The sequence below is a fragment of the Capsicum annuum genome, chromosome 10 (genome assembly GCF_002878395.1).
Source record: "Capsicum annuum cultivar UCD-10X-F1 chromosome 10, UCD10Xv1.1, whole genome shotgun sequence".
Classification (NCBI taxonomy): domain Eukaryota; kingdom Viridiplantae; phylum Streptophyta; class Magnoliopsida; order Solanales; family Solanaceae; genus Capsicum; species Capsicum annuum.
Window position 1 is genome coordinate 18,159,264 of NC_061120.1, and position 9,536 is coordinate 18,168,799.

Here is a 9,536-nt window from a genome sequence, read left to right on the forward strand (position 1 = left end):
AAAAATAACAAAAAGGCTTTCAAAAGAAACTCCCTAAGTCCTAAGACATAATAACAGAACAACTTTTAGAAACCAAGTGTAAAGGCACACAATTCACTTTAGATATTATTTTACATAATACATTAGCTATGAGATATCAGCTTTTAGTTTATAGATATAAAGGTGAGCCCTTTTTACACTTAGCCTGTATGATTTGAAAGCAGACTTAACTTCAGTCTTACTTATTCCACTAATAGAAAGAGTAAAAGTACAAATCTTAGAACTAAGTGTTATGGCTCACATTATTTATACAGTTTCCTTTATTATTCATGATTTATGATTTCCAGCTTTCCATTACTCAAGCCAATGTGAGTCATCCACACTTAGCATTCATCCTTTTATGAGTTTATGTGCTATTGAGATATTGTTTTATGTATGCATTCATCCGCACATGATCAGTACATTTATTGATCCACATATACGTCTATGTGCTACATTTTATAATAATGTAGGTACAAGTTGGAGTATGCATATCAGAATCAGAGAGTTATAGCTTCCAGTCAACAGATGATGAGTCCTTTTGATTCAAGGGCTTGAGTCAGTCAGAGTTTGTGTAGTATTTTATTTTCTTCATTTAGTCATATTATTTTAGGATAGTTAGGGGTCATGTCCCGGCTACCTACAAACAATACTAGTAGAGGCTTCATAGACAGTCAGTAGAAGTTGATGTATTTTATTCCAGTTTGTTTTGTATAATCAGAATTGTAAATATTTTAATATAGTTTGTATTTATCATATTCATAAAATATTTATCTTCTGCACTATTCTTTTAGAGTTATGTATTTATTTCAGTATGAGTTATGCCAGTACAAGGGTTTGCTTGGGATCACTTATGGTCCTAAGCACCGTGTGATGACTAAGGGGTAGTCTCGGGTCGTTATAGTGACTGACGCCCTTAGCAGGTTGTCGATGGTCCATCTTTTCAATATTGAGGAAAGAAAGAGGGAGATGGTGAAAGATATTCAGTGACTTATAAATCTGTGAGTTCAACTTCTGGATTCAGAAGATGGAGGAGTAGTTGTTCATGAGATAGCAAAGTCCTCACTGTGTTCTGAAGTTAAGGAAAAATAGGCTGAGGATCCCATCTTTAAGAGAGATATTGGTCAACAGAAAGTGATGATATTTGAAATTAAAGGTAATTAGGTTTTGAGGTATCAAGGTAGGCTATGTGTGCCGAACATGGATGGATTGCGAGAAAAAATCCTTGATGAAGCTCACACTTTGAGGTATGTTGTTCACCCAGGCTCTACCAAAATGTATCATGACTTTAAGGCTATTTACTAGTGGAATAATATGAAAAGGGATGTTTCTAACTTTGTTTCCAAGTGTTTGAATTGTCAACAAGTCAAGGTAGAGCATTTGAGACCCAGTGGCACCTCTTAAGAGATAGCTTTTCCTGGGAGATAATTAATATGGACATTATTATGGGACTCCAAAGTCCTAAAAATAATGTGTGTCCATTTGGGTGATTGTGCATCGAATGACCAAGTCCGCTCATTTTCTCCCAGTACGGACCAATTATTCAGGGGATGACTATGGCAAGCTATACATTTGTGAGATAGTCCGTTTTGATGGTGCTCCTGTATCGATTATATCTGACCGGGGTACACAATTAACTTCTCAGTTTTGGTGATATTTTTAGAGGGGGTTAGGCACCCAAGTGAACTTGAGTACCACCTTCCATCCTCAAATTGATGGGCAAGCTGAATGTACTATTTATACCCTTGAGGACATATTGATATCCTGCATGATTTACTTTAGAGGTAGTTAGGTGAATCATTTGCCATTGATAGAATTCACCTACTAAATGCTACCATTCTAGTATATAGATGGTTTCTTTTGAAGAACTTTATGGGAGGAGATATAGGTCTCCAATTGGATGGTATGAAGTGGGTGAAGATCAGTTGTACGAGCCTAACCTTATTCATCAGGACTTAAGTCTGCTCAAAGTCGCCAAAAATCCTATGGTAATGTTAGAAGGGGAAAATTAGACTTCGAGGTGGGCGATTAGGTATTCTTAAACGTCTCCCCTATGAAGGGAGTCATGCATTTGGGAAAGAAAGGGAAGCTTAGCCTCGCTATATAGGACTATATCAAATTATGAGGAGGATAGGCGAAGTTGCTTATGAGTTAGAATTGCCCGCCAGTCTAGCTTCTGTTCATCTAATATTCCATGTGTCCATGTTGAAAAAGTGCATTGGAGATCATTCCATAGTATTGCCGATAGAGAAGTTCAATGTGAAAGAATCCTTGTCATTTGAAGAAGAACCAATTGACATTCTAGATTGCCAAGTTCAGAAGCTGAGAAGTAAGGAGATAGCTTTGGTTAAAGTGTTGTGAAAGAATCAAAAAGAAAAGGAAGCTTCTTGGAAGTCAGAAGATGACATGCAACCTAATATAAGTAACCTGACTCATTTGGGTTAACAAAACAACTAGAAATCATTTTTTTGTAATTAAATTCTTCCATCCATTCTACCATTGTTGGATAGAGTTATCTGGTATCTATCGCTTGTGGGAGGTGGCAGGCATTCCATGGAAGTAAAAGTGCATACAAGCTGGCTCCGAAACCGTAGTTATAAAAAAAGAACATATATTTCTTCACTATAAGTAGCTCGACTCATTCGAGTTACAAAAACAACTAGAAATCATTTGTTCGTAATCATTTACTTATAAGTGTCTTCAACTTTGACTTACATCTAATAAAGAATCATTACTTCAACTTTTCAAGAAACATCTCAATGATATCAATTAACATCTTATGTATGTATATATTCAAAAGAAAGTACAAACATTTTCTTTTGTCAATCAAAAATAGCAAGACCAATATATTCAGTGTAATTCCGCAAGTCCGCTTTAGAAAAAGATAGTGTGTATGTAAGCCTTCCCCCTATCTTTGGAGGTAATTCCTCTCGTTAATCATCCACACAAAAATAAGTTTTCAAATAAGATAGAATAGTCAAAGTTTCAACGTTTAAACAATTAGTTTTGTACTTATACCAATTTATATACTCCCTCCGTTTCAAAAGGAATGACCTATTTTCTTTTTTAGTCCGTTTAAAAAAGAATGACCTCTTTTCCTTTTTAGCAACTTCATAATTTCAACTTTCCACATGGCATGTTTAAGACCACAAGATTGAAGGGCATTTTGGTTCATTTGACATATCTTTAATTTAACACCACAAGATTCAAAAGTCTTCTTTATTTTCTTAAACTTTGTGCCAAGTCAAATTAAGTCATTCTTTTTTAAATGGAGGGAGTATTTGTTAGTATTATAATAATACGTATAATTGTTTGTTATATATATTGCTTTGATGATTGCAAACTCTTGAGGGGACCCGATATAGATGACGATCATGGAGACATGGGGAACTGAATGAATACATTAGTGGTATGGTGACAAGAGGAACTGTTGGGTTCATAGTATATGAAAGAAGTGTGAATCGAAAAATAAAGAATAAAATGGCGGAGGGGAAGGAGACACGAAAATGAAAAGTGTACTCCCAAATTAGAAAGTTTACTTTTTCTCCCACATTGGTGGAAGAAGAGAACTTGAAAGTATGTATAATCAAGAACACTTACTCCACATGGAAAGTGAGGAAAAAATAATAGATGTCTCGCTCCGTCATCGTCGTCATCGTCGCTCGGCTCGGCTTAGGCTTTGGATTAGGCTTTGGATTTGGATTTGGTAAATGATCGATGAGATCTATCTTTTTGGATGAACATTATTTGAATTCCGAAGAATGCCAAGGAAAAATGCAGTAAAAATTTTCTGCAGTGTTTCGGACCTCCATTTATATATACATGCAGTAACAGTTGCACTCTTTCAAGTGAACTGATGCATTATTTTTGAACTGGTGCTTCAGAAATGATACATTATTCTAAACTGAGGCTACAGAAGGTTGTAATGGTTCAAAATGATGCTTCAGAAGGATGTAATCCTTCAATGAAGTGACACACTGATTCATGAAATGAGATGACTGTTCAGGACAAGATGCAATCTTTGATGAATAGACATGAACTTATAGCAAAGGTGTAACCTTTGGAGTTAACCGTTGCCTTTTGTCAGAAGAGGCATGTTATGGCTATATAAACCTTCTTTCATCTACAGGTTTTGATATAAAATTTTTGAATAAAAAATACTCTTCTTGTCTTCAAAAATTTTGTGTGATCATTCAAACTGTTAAGTGCGTTCAACGAGTCCAAATATTTAAGGTACCACTATATTTGGATTGAAGGACATTTTATCCTGGTAGGAAAAATTCCATAACCTAGGTATAGTGAGGGGAATTATTTCCTTAAGAAAACTCCGTGAATTCGGACGACTTGGCCTTATTCATTTCTGTTTCATCTATTTTCTGGAAAAAATAAAATACACCTCTTGAAAAGGTCATTTTGATCTTGTGTTGAGGATATTTGATATACTTCATTGTGTTCTTGTTTATACTTGAACTCTTGTTGAAGTTGTTGTTCTGCATATACAGATGTTGCGTACCTGTAGAAGGAAATAATAATCTTAAGAAAACAAATTTCAGAATCTGTATAGCTTGTTTTTGGAGATTAAAGTTTTAACTTTCTACCTCCGCCTGAACTTAACTAGTGATTTAAAGTCATAAAAACTTCACCATAAGTTAAAGATCATTCGGTTGACAATTGGAAGTCATAAAAACTTCATTGTCAACTAGAAACAAGAAGAAAAGTTTAAAGTTGCTTAACTTTATAAGTAGTATTCTGAAAATACTAAGTATTTTTTGTCTTGTGGTGACAGGAAAAATGACAAGCGATAGTCAAATGCAAGATGCGGCAACATCTTTGGGGGCAACTAATATTTCCACATCAAGTCGCACAAATGCTCCGCTTACAATGGCACCGGCGGAGAAGCCCAAAAAATTTGAAAGGCATTGACTTTAAACGATGGTAGAAAAAGATGTTTTTTACCCTCTCCTATTTGTTTCTGCAATGGTTCACTAGCGAAGACACTCCTGAGGTGCCCGAAGGAACCTCGGACAAAGAGCGTTTCGTAATTGTAGAAGCTTGAAACATTCAGACTTTCTTTGCAGGAATTATATTCTGAGTGGTCTCCAAGACGACCTCTACAATGTCTGCAGTGGAACTAAGACATCGAAGAAGTTGTGGGGGGCACTTGAACGAAAATATAAAATAGAGGATGCGGGAATTAAGAAATTCCTTATTGCACGATTCCTGGACTTTAAAATGATAGATAGCAAATCGGTTGTCTCTCAAGTGTAGGAGTTGCAAATCATTATACATGATCTCCTAGCAGCAGGTATATCTTTGAAAAATACCTTAGTTTAACAAATTAAAAATGTTCTTAATACTCACAAAAATTGTTTTGTAGGTTTGATTGTGAATGATGCATTTCAAGTAGCAGCGATAGTTGAGAAGCTACCACCTTTGTGGAAAGACTTCAAAAACTACTTGAAGCATAAACGCAAGGAGATGACTGTCGAAGATCTTACCGACTGTGTATTGAAGAGGACAATGAAGCTACCGAAAGAAGGTCAAAAGGGAATTCTACAATTAATGGAGCACATATTGTAGAAAATGACCAAAACAATTCTAAGAAAAGAAAGAAAGCTGAACAAGGAAGCAATCAACCCAAAAGAAATTTCAAAGGAAAATGCTTCAACTGTGGAAAGATTGGCCACAAGTCCACAGATTATCGTGCCCCAAAGAAAGGCAAGGAAAAAGACCGAGCGAATATGATTGAGTCCAATAAAGACTGTGATGATTTGTGTGCTATGTTCTCAGAATGCAACTTGGTGGGCAATCCTCACGAATGGTGGATGGATTCTGGTGCCACCCTCCATGTATGTGTCAACAAAGAGTTGTTTTCTTCATTTGCTCTGGCTCAAGTAGAACAAATAATCTACATGGCTAACTCTGCTACTTCTAAGGTAGAAGGAACAAGAAAAATATGCTTGAAAATGACTTCAGGAAAGGTCTTGACACTTAACAATGTCTTGTATGTTTCGTAGTTACGTAGGAATTTAATTTCTATTTCACTTCTAACAAGAACAGATTCAAATGTGTAACCATTTCTGGAAAAATTGTAATTAGCAAAGGAGCAATGTATGTAGGAAAAGGCTATCTGACCGAAGGCCTTTATAAGATGAATGTAATGACTGTTGAAATAAATAAAAGTTCAAATTGTTCTTATTTTCTTGAGTCTTATAATTGATGGCATGAACGTTTAGGCCATGTTAATTACAAAAAATTATGAAAAGTGATTAACTTAGAGGTTTTGCCAAACTTTGAGAGCAATAAATCAAAGTGTCAAATGTGTGTGGAATCGAAGTATGCAAAGCATCCTTATAAGTCCGTTGAAAGGAATTCCAATCCCATAGCCTTAATACACACTGACATTTGTGGTATGAATTCAACACCATCACGTGGTGGGAAAAAGTATTTCATAACTTTTATTGAGGATTGCAATAGATACTGTTATGTCTACATGCTAAATAGTAAGGATGAAGCAATAGATGCATTTAGGCAATATAAAACTGAAGTTGAAAATCAGTTAGACAAAAAGATCAAAATGATAAGAAGTGATAGGGGTAGAGAATATGAATCTCCCTTTGCACAAATATGTGTAGATAATGGAATCATCCATCAAACTATGAACCCATATTCACCTCAATCTAATGGAATTACGGAAAGAAAAAACCAAACTTTGAAGAAAATGATGAATGCCTTACTTATAAGTTTTGGTTTATCGCAAAACTTGTGGGGGGAGGCTATCCTTACGAACAACCGTATACTCAATAGAGTTCCCCATAGCAAGACACAATTAATTCCTTATGAAAAGTGGAAAGGAAGAAAATCCAACTTGAAATATTTCAAAGTGTGGGGGTATCTAGCAAAGGTCCAAGTTCCTGTGCCTAAAAGGATTAAAATAGGACCTAAGATGGTGGACTGTGTGTTCATAGGATATGTTAAAAGTAGTAAGTCATGTTTATTTTTGGTTTATAAATCCGAACATCCAGATATTAATGAAAATACGATAATTGAAGCAGATAATGCTGAATTCTTTAAAAACATTTATCCGTATAAAACTAGACATGAACAGTCTAGTGGGGGGGTCTAAACGACTTCATAATGAACCAATTGAGAATGAACATAATGAAGAAAATCCAAGACATAGTACACTTCAAAGAACGTCTACTTCGTTTGGATCGGATTTTGTGACTTTCTTTTGGAAAATGAGCCTTAAACATTTAAAGAAGCGATGGTATCTTCTAATTCATCCTTTTGGAAAGAGGCAGTCAATAGTGAGATAGATTCAATCTTAAGCAACCATACATGGGAATTGGTTGACCTTCTTCACGGAAATAAACCTTTAGGTTCCAAATGGATCTTCAAAAGGAAGATGAAAGTGGATGGTACTATTGATAAATACAAGGAAAGACTTGTAGTAAAAGGCTTCAAACAGAAAGAAGGCCTTAATTACTTTGATACATACTCGCCAGTAACAAGGATAACATTGATTCGAATGTTAATTGCCTTGGATATGGTATATGGCCTTGAGATCCATCAAATGGATATGAAAACTTCTTTCCTAAGTGGAGAATTGGAGGAAGAAATATACATGGAACAACCTGAGGTTTTTATGGTTTCAGGAAAGGAAAACAAGGTATGTAAACTTATCAAGTCATTATATGGACTAAAGCAAGCACCAAAACAATGGCATGCGAAGTTTGACCAAACCATGTTGGCAAATGAATTCAAAATAAATGATGTGATAAATGTGTTTGTATTAAAGACACTCCAAATCACCAAGTCACTGTATGTTTATATGTGGATAATATGTTGATCATCAGTAGAGACATTTCTGACATAAATGCCACAAAACAAATGCTCGAGAGCAAGTTTGATATGAAATACCTTGGAGTTGTAGATGTAATCTTAGGTATAAGAATCCATCAAACTCCACAAGGGTTAGCATTTTCACAGTATCATTATATCAAAAAGGTACTTGACAAGTTCAAGTATATGGAATTCGATATTGCCAAGACTCCATTAGATGCGATCTTTGCACTTTGAAAGAATAAAGGTGAAAGTGACTCGCAATTGGAGTATGCAAGAGTATTGGGATATGTAATGTATATAATGAACTGTACATGACCAGACATAGCATACCCTATCAGTACATTGAGTTGATACACGAGTAATCCCAACAAAACTCACTGGATGGCAATGAAAAAAGTTTTGGGGTATCTTAAGTACACTCAAAATTATGCCTTGCATTATAATAAATATCCTGCGGTACTTGAAGGATATAGTGATGCAAATTGGGTCACCAGATCGAACGAAGTAAAATTCACAAGTGGATATGTATTTACTATCGGTGGAGGAGCGGTCTCTTGGAAATCATCCAAAAAAACTTATATTGCTTGTTCTACAATGGAATCTGAATTTATCACATTAGATAAAGTCGGTGAAGAAGCAGAATGGCTCTGGAATTTCTTGGAAGATATTCCTTATTGGCCCAAACTAGTGACACCAGTATGTATACACTGTGATAGCCACACGGTAATAGGTAGGGCAGGGAGCATGATGTACAACGGTAAATCTCGTCACATACGATGGAGACATAATACCATTAGGGAACTTCTGTCTAGTGGAATTATCATTATTGACTATGTAAAGTCAAAGGATAATATATCAGATCTACCTATAAAAGGCCTATCTAGAGAAGGAGCGGAAAGAACATCCAAGGGAATGGGTTTAAGGCCTAGGACGAGTCAACATGAAGGTAACTCTACCTAGCAAACTGGAGATCCCAAGAGTTAGGTTCAAGGAGATTAAAAAAAGTTGTGTCTGACAGGTTCAACATTGTCAATTACCCAACCCATTCTCACATAGACAATGTTTAGTAAACAAGGATAAGACTTAAGGTGAAAAGTCTTTTAATGATTATCTAAATTTGGCAGATTAAACCAAATAGTTTAATCTACAGGATTGAACGTTTAGAAATCACCTATGTGAGGGCGAAGTGGAAGCCACTTCAAAGAGAATGTTAGTAAAGGCCTATTCTCTAAGCTCTAATGAAACCAGGATGTGTTCATGGCTGAAAAGAACAAAACCGTAAGAACCATAAAGGGTAAAAGGCTGGTTGTGTGACATGTATTGTATAGGTGTACATTAAAGCTTGACGATTCAAAGATATCAAATCTACCTATTGACCGAGTGTATCCGATGCGTGTTCACTACGGAAAGTTAAAAAGGGAAACCCACTTATCCAGATGCAATCAGTCTTTGCTTGATGATCACATACTTGTCCGTAAAAATTTTATGAAAAATAGACATTCCCCCTTCATGTGGGGGATTTTTGGGTTCATAGTATATGAAATAAGTGTGAATGGACAAATAGAGAATAAAATGGTAGAGGGGAAGGAGACACTAAAATGAAAAGTGTACTCCCAAATTAGAAAGTTTACTCTTTCTCCCACATTGATGGAAGAAGAGAACTTGAAAGT